Source organism: Balaenoptera acutorostrata, chromosome 16 (assembly GCF_949987535.1).
Source record: "Balaenoptera acutorostrata chromosome 16, mBalAcu1.1, whole genome shotgun sequence".
In the NCBI taxonomy this organism is placed as follows: domain Eukaryota; kingdom Metazoa; phylum Chordata; class Mammalia; order Artiodactyla; family Balaenopteridae; genus Balaenoptera; species Balaenoptera acutorostrata.
Window position 1 is genome coordinate 14,517,159 of NC_080079.1, and position 10,061 is coordinate 14,527,219.

Genomic DNA, 10,061 nt, shown 5'->3' on the forward strand with positions numbered 1-10,061 from the left:
CTATGTAGTATCTAAAGCTTTACCTACAAATTCAAGGATACCATATGAATATTTTCTCAGGAAGTGCCACTTTGAGTGAACCTGCCATTAGGATGAAAACTTAGCAATAGTATAATAAATTTCAGGACTGGATATGAATATTCATGTGACCTTGACTATAAAAGGGTTTTACTCAGAGGGTCTATGCTAGGGCATAGACCTTAAGGCAGGGAAACATTAGCAGTAGCCCTCGAAATGGCCATGACTTGGTAATGTCTACTGCAGTTCTTGGGAGTCAATCAACGGTGACTGCTTCCTCACATGGTCTGTTGCACAGATAAGCACCACATCTGATGTAGCTAGAAAGAGTGCAAAGAAGGGCAACAGCAACTCAGACAGGGGGACAGCTTATAAAAGTGTCTGGGAAAGAAATGATTCACAAATTTCCTAAAATATAATTCAGGGAACTGGGAGCTTATGAAAAGAAACCTGTATAATCCACCTGGATTCAGACGTTACACCATTTACTTGAAAACTGAAATATGTATCTCTTGTTTTAAGGGGAAAAAAACTGAGCACCAATTAAGTTAATGGGAAAAGAGGGCCTCAGACTAGTGGGACGACCGCAGTTGGACTACACCAAGCCCCTTCAGAAAGGTCCCAAACATAGAACTACAGGAATATGTTGAGAGACCACCAGTTATCCAACAAATAAGAATCTAAGCACCTATATTTAGTGCTTTCGAACTCCTCAGTTTTTACCATATTTTGGTTCAATAAATGTGAACTACTGCTGAATTATTTTATAGCCCACTAGAAAAATGTTGCTCCATGATATTAAATTCACCAGCATAGAGATGCTTTCTGGAATATCAAGCAGGTACTGAGTCTTTAATTTGTGCCACAACATTGCAAACACAAGCCACAATTTCTTCTGCTTCACATTAAGAAATCAGATGGTGCTGAGGGAGCAAATGCTCATTCTTAAAGGACAATGTCATCTTCACAATGGAACCAAATAAAGGAAGCCCTTGATCCTATCTCAGAGTCGAGAAGTTCTAGACATAATTCTAGAACTTTTATATAGAACAATTATGTCTATATAATTTACATCAATCACAAGTGACTACAAGGAGGATGCATGCGCTTTGAAGCAGTGGACAGAGAGAGGACATTGTAAGAGTCTTAGTGTAAATAGTTAAGGCTGGTGGGAGTAGGAAACAGGTGGTTGGATAAACAGGACCTGAACTTTCTGACAGGAAGAGCAAGGAGAATCCCAGCCTTATTCACACGAAGTCAGGTGTCAGAACCTTGGTAGAGAGGAGGTATCCAGAAGAGAATATCCAGGTTCAGGAATATGACCCCTCGTAGCCAGAACAGTGTCCAATGATTTTTTTCTCCAAATAGAAAGGAGACCAGGAAGAGGCAAGAGAGCCAAGCATTGCAGATTTACAGGGAAGAAAAAAACCCCAAAAACTGCTGACAGAGATAGAGATACATCAGTATAATCCACACTTCCCCAATTTCCACAATATCCTACAGAGGAGTGCAACTCAAAGGTATGAAAAACAAAATAATTATCTTTGGCTCTCAGCCACCAACAACAAAAGAGACTTTTGTGGCACAACCATAGTTGTATAGTAGTTACTTGCAACTGACAGATCACTAGATCAGATGGTTTCTGACTCAGAGGCTAAATGGGTGAATCAGTTTGTCTATGTTGATATTGGGCAGTCTGTGATTATCTGAACTGTCCTTTGCCTCCAGCATTTAGTCAAGTGGAATGGATGATGTAGATAACAAGGATTATCACTTTGAAGAAAATTGCCATTAAGGCTCACCGGGTTTCTTATCACTCCAGTATCACGTGTCCCATATTTAATTTTTAAAATCAAAGTCTGTCCAGTGAAGACAAGAAGCTGGCGCCTCACTCGGCTTCAGCTGTCTCAAGTAAACTGAGAATTCACAGGACAGTCATTAAGGCTGCTCCACCTGTACTCCCTTCACTTTTTTTTTTTTTTTTTTTAACAACTATGGTGTTATCAGGGTTGTTTTCTGCCATGGGTGCTGAGGAATCCAACTTTCAAATACCCAGTACAGTGTGCAGATGGGCCAACAGCTCTGGAATGGCCAACTGGAAGATGTTTCCCCCAAGGAACTAAATAATACCAGAACCATTAAAGTATTTCTCAGACTTAACTGAATATTCAATGTTCAATTGAATTTTGTTCATTGAATTTTGTTCAATGAACAAAATCCAGTGTTCATTTCAATGAATATTTTTAAAAACTTGTGGTGAATTATAGATAATTAATGATAAAATCTATCATTTTAACCATTTTAAAGTGCATAGTTCAATGGCATTAAGTACACTAACATTGTTTTGCAGCCATCACCACCATCCATTTCCAGAACTTTGTAACCCAGACTGAAACTCTGTACCCACTAAACATTAACTCCCCTGTAATATGGAGCATCATTTCATATGCTTACTTTCCATCTGAATATCTTCTTTGGTGAGGTGTTAAGGTCTTTGGCTCATTTTTCAATCGGGTTGTTTGCTTTCTTGTTGAGTTTTAAGAGTTCTTTGTACGTTTCTTACTCCCACCCCTGCCTCTGCCTCAGGTAACCATTGTTTTGATTATTTTTCACTGTGGATTAGTTTTGCCTGGATTTGAACTCTATATAAATGAATTATACAGTATGTACTCATTTGAATCTGCCTTCATACAATACCTGTGAGACTCTCCTGTATTGTTGCATGTAACAGCAGTTCATTCATTCAGTGTACCAAACACTTTATTGTATGTATACAACCAATACCATTCCAAATATTGGTAATTTGTGTTTCCTCTCTTTCTTGATCAGGCTTGTTGAGGTATATCAACTTTGTTACTCTCTCAAAGGATCAACTTTTGACTTTGTTGATTTCTTCTTATTTATGTCTACACACACATGCAAGTTCCACATCACAGGTTTTCAAAATGTTATTGTACTATATTTTCTAAATTGCTTTTTTTTTTACTTAACAATATATCATGGATGTTTTCCAAAATCGATAACATAGATATTTCTCAATTTTTGATTGTTGCACAGTATGCCCTTGATTCCATATTTAGGCCAATTCCAAATTTTTTAAAACTACAAATGATGCTGTATTCTTGTTCACAAACATTCACACAACCCATGCTGATACCCTGTAGTACCTGCTAAGTTATAAATTATGAAATTAAAATATTGATAGATTCTCCAAAAATATTCATGCCCTCTCCCTCTAATTTCACCATTACTGGCATAATCTTTCTGTTTAATTTTTGCCAATTTACAGGAAAAATTGTATCTTGTTTTTATTTGTATTTCTTTAGTTATAAATGAGCATCTTTTCATTTAAATATTAACCTTTGTATCTTTTTCTATTAATTATTGATATCCCTTGCCCATTTTTCTAATGTTACCTTTTATAATTTTTTGAAGTCTGTCTATAATATTCATGTTAACCCTTCATTTATTACTTGTTGCAAATGTTTTCCCAGTTTTGTGTGTGCACATGTGTGTACGTCTGTGTGTTGGATGTCTTTTGTTAAATCAATATTTGAGATGTAATTCACATACAACAAAATGCACAGATATTAAGTGGACAGTTTGATGAGTTCTGTCAAAGGTAAACACCCATGTAACCACCACCCAAACCAAGGGCTAGAATAATTTCAACACTCCAGAATGTTTCTCGTGTCTCCTTGCAGTCATTTCTTGCTCTTTTAAGTATTAGAATTAGATAGACGTTTATAAAGTTTATGGCATAGTGTCCAGTGCATAGTAGGCATTCAATGCATGAAATTGTTATTATTAATCCTCTCCTGGGAATGGCTGATACAATGAGCCTACCTCATCTGCCTGTACTACTGAAGTCCTTTAGGAAGCTAACTGCTTCATTTTCTATACACTTCTGACTTAGGTGAGACTCCTCTCCTGCCCCACACCAGTCATGGAGAACCACTGCTTTCTTATTACCATATTCCACTAACAAACCAGCTAAACTTAAATTCAATAACAAATTCAGCTTAAATTCAATAACAAATTCAGCTAAATTTCAATCTCCAGGAAACTGAGTTTTAATTACTCTAATCCAACTCACACTAAAACATTGATACCATTTTTCATGACAAGCATCAGAAAATAATTTAAATTCTTATGACTCATCCTTGAGAACAAAATGTCCTCAGACAATGGAACACAGGTACAATATGTGTTGGTTGGTCTTGTAGTCACTGTCTCATGCTTCCTGAATGAGAAATAATGTACCCTGGACAAGAAATGAAGAATGTTGATGGTATTTATTGTATTCCCTATGCACCTTATGCCACAAGGAAAAGATTTTGGTGAATCATCTTGCTTGGTTTGATCCAATAGGCTTCTATGATATAAAGAATTCTGCAGGTGCTGTTAGATAAGACAGGTACTATTTACTGGGTTGGCCAGAAAGTTCGTTCGGGTTTTTCCGTAAGATGTTGAAGAATCACAGGTTCTCTGTGAACTTAGATGAAAAAGTGGGTAGAGCTCCCATAAGGAATCAAGAGGGTGTGAGATCTGACAATTAACTACACTTACAAACAGGCCTTTTGAGTGAGAGACTCTAATCACTCCTATATACTCTCCTAAGTCTTCTGTCTACCAATGACACCTTTCTTTGGCCCAGATTAATTAAGCCCAAAACAGTTTTCTGTCACTGAAACTGGTCTGCCACTGGGAGAAGCAGAAAGCTGGGTGAATATTAGTCATACAATGATGTGTATCATTATATGTTTTATCCCATCTTCAAGCAGCTTCATCTAAATTTTTAACCAAAACAGCTAAATTATTCAACAAATATCTATTAACCACTTACTAAAAGTTTTTACCCAAAAAGTTTGAGCCTGGCACAATTGCTGATGTTTAATAAACATCTGACAGATGAATGAATGAATGAATGGATGAAATTAGGTTCTGGGCAGTATGGACATGTTTTAATCCTTACTCTTCTTGACAGAAGTTGAACTAGTTGCCCATTTTTTCCTTCTTGAAAGCTCTATTCCTAGGCTTCCTTACGTCACACTCCTGTTTTTCTCTCCTATCTCAGGGCAATTCTCACTGTTCTTTGCTGGCTCCTCCTCCTCTACTTGACCCTTAAATTTTGGTAGTCCTTCCAGAGTCTGTCTTAGGCCTTCTTCTAAGCCTGCTCACTTTCCCCAGGCCATTTCATCCATCTCCTCAGACAACACACTCCTGTTTTGTTTTTTAAGCTAGTCTGAGTTGAATATCTGGTCTTTTGCAAGTAAAAAGTGTCCCAGCTTATTCAGTGCTACATAAATATCTATTAAAAAGTATACCAGGTTATCAGGCAGAAAACATGAGACAATACTGTAGGTAAAACGTAAGCAGAGGAGGAAATTAATATTTGGACAGCTTGAGTTAACCTTTCTTAAAAATGGAGGAGAATATATACATTTCTGTTCTCAGCAGCCTACAGATGCAAGGTTTTTGATGCCTCTTAAAGCACCTATCTTAAGGCTCCTTCTTCATCCCTCAAATTGTCATACATAAGAATCATGGTACATTATAAAGGAATGATTTGTCCAGTTTTGTTCAAAGAAGGCTATGCATCTTGTTTATGCTTTGAACAAAAAGATTCAAAGCAATGTTACAGAACTTATTCATTGTATCTATATTAAGCTATTAGAATCAACCCTTAAACCAACCATTATGATGTCATTCTTCTTGACAAGCAGCAGGAAACAATTCCTATTCTTAATTTATAACCAAAAGATCTGCATAACCTGTATTATATTCAGATAACATGCTTATGACGAGAGCACTGCCACCTCATGAGGACATGATTTCACTACCTCTTCTGCATTATCAGATTACACATTTATTGAATTAGATCTTCTCAACTTGTCTTGTGTAATTTTGATGTTGCAACTTTTCCATACACACAAAACCTCATTTTTGTTGCTTAACATAATTCAAACATAGTCTATCTTTGAGAATCTTATTTCTGGCACACCTATCTCTTTTTTTAAATTGGAAATCCAAAATGTATATACTAAAGAATTTATATAACAAAGATATGAAAAGGGCCATCAATTGGCTTTTGTAACTCTAAAACCTAGGTTTTAAATTAACTTTAGCAGTTGCTAAAATGCACTAATTGACAGAGATTCATAAACTTAATCAAAACTAGTGCTCAAATTTTAGTTATACCTGAAGATTCCACTAAATTTAAACAATATGCCCCCTCTAATATTAAAGGGGTGACTAAATGTAAAATTTAAAAAATAGGTATGTCTCACTTCAACAGTAGCCTTGCCTAAATTTCCCATAATCATAGTACTCATTGCCCTAAAATATCCCATATTGGGTATAAATGCTCTAACACAGTGAATAATAAATGAATATCAAAGTTAAGTTCTCAGCACTTATAAACTGGCTTGATAAATGAGACCTTATGGACTCCCAGTTAAAATAGTTAATATGACCCAATGCGTATTAAAACAGAGCCTTCAAGGATATAAACTGTATAAAACCTAATTAACGAAGGGGTGATCATTCTCACAACTTCTCCATTTAACAGCCCAATTTCACCTGTTCTTAAACCTGGAAAAAAATAAAGGGCATCCCAAGGTGGATTACTACTTAATGCTGGCATCCTATCCATTTAAGACCTCATACTCAATACCCAATATTATTAAACTTACTGACTTCAGTCAACAACTATAAATACTTTGCTCTTATAGATCTGGCTAACATGTTCTGTTCAGTGCCTACTTCAGCAGACTCTCAGCTGCTGTTTGCCTTTACCTCCAAAGGGATGTCGTGCCTTTTCCAGGCTACCCGTGGGGTACCTGTAAAGTTTTGCTAAAGCACACAATCTTTGCAGACAAGGTCTTAACCATATCCACCTTCCTCCAGGAGCACAGATATGAGATTACATTGATGACATCCTCCTCCAAGGAGATTCATTTGACACACTCACCTTTCTCTAATAAGAGACAAATTCTGAGGTGTTGCTACAGAGGCCAAATGCAGGCCAGGATTCCAGGGTCACAGGTGGCTACTGCTGTAGGAGCAGAAACTTAAAAAAAAAAAATCCTTCCATTCTATTAGGAACAAAAACTCTTCATTCCTTGTTCTAACAAGTCAATGGTCCTTAGACTAGCCCCCTCATCACCTATTACCAGTTATACCTAGCCTCCAGCTAAACTCACCAGTCCCTTATCTGCCTTTATCCTATGCAGTGGGGGAGAGGAGATCAAAGGACAAATATATCATGCTTTAATATTTTTCAAAGTTTTTAGCATTGTTGCATGAGTAGTCATTCAGTCATTTGTTCATTCATTCACTCACGTAATCATTCACTGACAGCTGACAGTGCTGGGTCCAGTGCTCGGCCCTGGAGTATGAACAGTGGATGAAGCACCACTTCTCTCTCTAGGAGCTCAGTTACCATTTGAAGGTTCTTCTCAAAAGAGGCAATGAAAAGGAAAGATGCTAGTTGTTTTCCCTCAGTTTTTAGTTTTATCCAAGTTATAACTTAAAAAGTCAAATTCTTCTATACATTTCTGCTTCTATCTAGTTATGACAGAGTAATGGGCACTGGACTTGCTATCCCACTGAAAACAAGGAGAAAATGGGACAAAATATATGAGACAACTTTTTCAGGCACTGAGGACAGGCAGAGCAGAATCACAGTTCTGAGACAGGAACCACAGGTAGGTGAGCCTGGGGCAATTTTGCTTCTGTTGCACAGAGAGGTAAGTCCCAAGTAGAGAGAGGTGAGATAGGTGGTTTTCCTGAGCTGAGAAGGCACAGACTCAAGTTCCACGTAGCCAAAGCAGCTATAATTTGTGGGGCAGGCTACTTAAGAGGAGGCTTCTACCCAACAGGGTGGGAGAAGAGGCCTGAGTGGGGGGTGCAGGGTAAGAAGTAGGGGTGGGGTTAAGACCTTCAGGAAAGCCACGCCTTAGTATAGAGACCACACCCTAGAGTAAGGTCCCTGCCCTAAAACTAAGTTCATAATGAAAGTAGAACCGCCCAAACAATAAAACCAAGACTAACAAGATCAAAAGAAATTCCTAGTAATCTAAATGACTGTTGGAATAAAATGAAACACTCTTTAAAGGAAGATGTCATAATCAAAATTCATTACAATGTTATCACACACAATACCCAGCATAAAATCTTAAACACTGAGGTGTATACGTATAATAAAATACTTGGTACGCTGAATGATTTAACTGCTGTTACATGCAACAACACAGGTGAATCTAATAGACATTGCGTGAGGCCAGAATCAAGTGAGTACACACTGTGTAATTCATTTATATAAAGTTCAAGTGCAGGCAAAACTAATCTACAGTAAAAAAATAAAATAAAATAATCAAAACAGTGTTTACCTGAGGCAGAGACAGGGGTGGGACTAAGAATTGACTGCAAGGAGACATGGGAAACTCTCAGGAATGATGAAATTGTTCTATCTCTTCCTTTGAGTGGTAGTTACATGGGTGTTTACCTTTGTTAAAACTCATCAAACTGTTCACTTAAAAACTGCATTTTATTGTATGTGAATTACGTCTCAAAAATTGATTTAAATTTAAAGAAAAAAAAAACAACAGCAAAGAAAAATATAGAACCATGTTTTATATAGCAACACTGAGTTTTTCATGCAAGTCAGAGAGGAATTTTTTACTTAGAAAAAACAGGTACATTTATTGAAGTCTTTATAAGTTGATTTACACTGCCTTGAAAGAAGTGATTGTTAAATATTAGGAACTTTGGAAGCCAGCTGTTGTTAGCTCAAAATTGGCAATGGTAGAAGTCTTTACAACACATTACAAATCAGGCCTCCCCAAACCCACTCCCACCCCAAGAGCTGGTTTATTAGCACATGACTGGATTTATGATTTATATTAAAATAAAGATCTGCTTTGCATGTCATGTCTAGAGTTATGGTCAATAAACAAAGCAAACTTTCCAAAATATAGTTCTACAAAGATTATTTGTAATAATGGAGACTATCAATACCTCTTTCCCTGCTCCCCTTTTCATCTTATCACCACTACTCCCAAGCAATGATTTCAACTCTTTTGGCTGTTTACTTTTGGATTTGCCTTCATGTCACTAAATGATACACTCATGCTGCTACTTATTTTTTCAGTTTTGGCATTATCTACTGATTTCCCAATATGGAAGATATGAATTTAGTCTTCTTTCCCACAAAACACCTGCCACCATCAAAAACACATTTCACACCACTCCCATCCTTGCAACATTGTGTTATACTTTTAGTTAGATCAATATTCAGTATTTACACCAATATGGTTATGAAAATATCCACAGCTGATGTCTAGTATTATGATTAGTATTACTTTTCCTTCCTTGCACAACTTTTTGTTTTCCCTGGAGTTAGTGATATCCTTGTGGTTTGTTTCTTTCATTTGCTTAGTTTTCTATGCACTTATCACTGATTTATACCAAAAAATTTATCCCAATTGTTTAAAATTTCTCTCAATAGTTCCAACACATCAGGTATTCTAGCAATTTAATCTTCTTGGAAACATCTCTCTGGAGGCTGCTCTCATTTGGATTGACTGCTCTCTAGGCTGGTACACAGTTATGATTCCGGAATTTACCTTCCCCATATCTGTGAGATTCTCATCACCTCTCTTGTGAATTGTTAAACCAACTGTTGTTGGTTCATCCAAGTGAACCAATTGTTCATCCAAGTATCGCTGTTGTTGTTCCTTAAGCACAAGGATCACATCTTAGTCACCTATACCACAACTATCATGATACCCTGATTAGTAGGTGCTAATTTTTCACTTTAAAGTATAGTGAGAGATAGTCAAACTGACTGTATGTAAATGATAAGAAGGTTATACTTATTTGGACATTTTAATTTAGAGTTGACAAAAGCACCAAGAATATGTCCCTACTGATATAATTTATAAAATATTTTGAGAAAGAGGAAAGTAACTCAAAGCAAATCCGTTTGTGTAAGAAATATGCTATATGAGTACATACTATGTGTCAGGCATTGTTTGAGG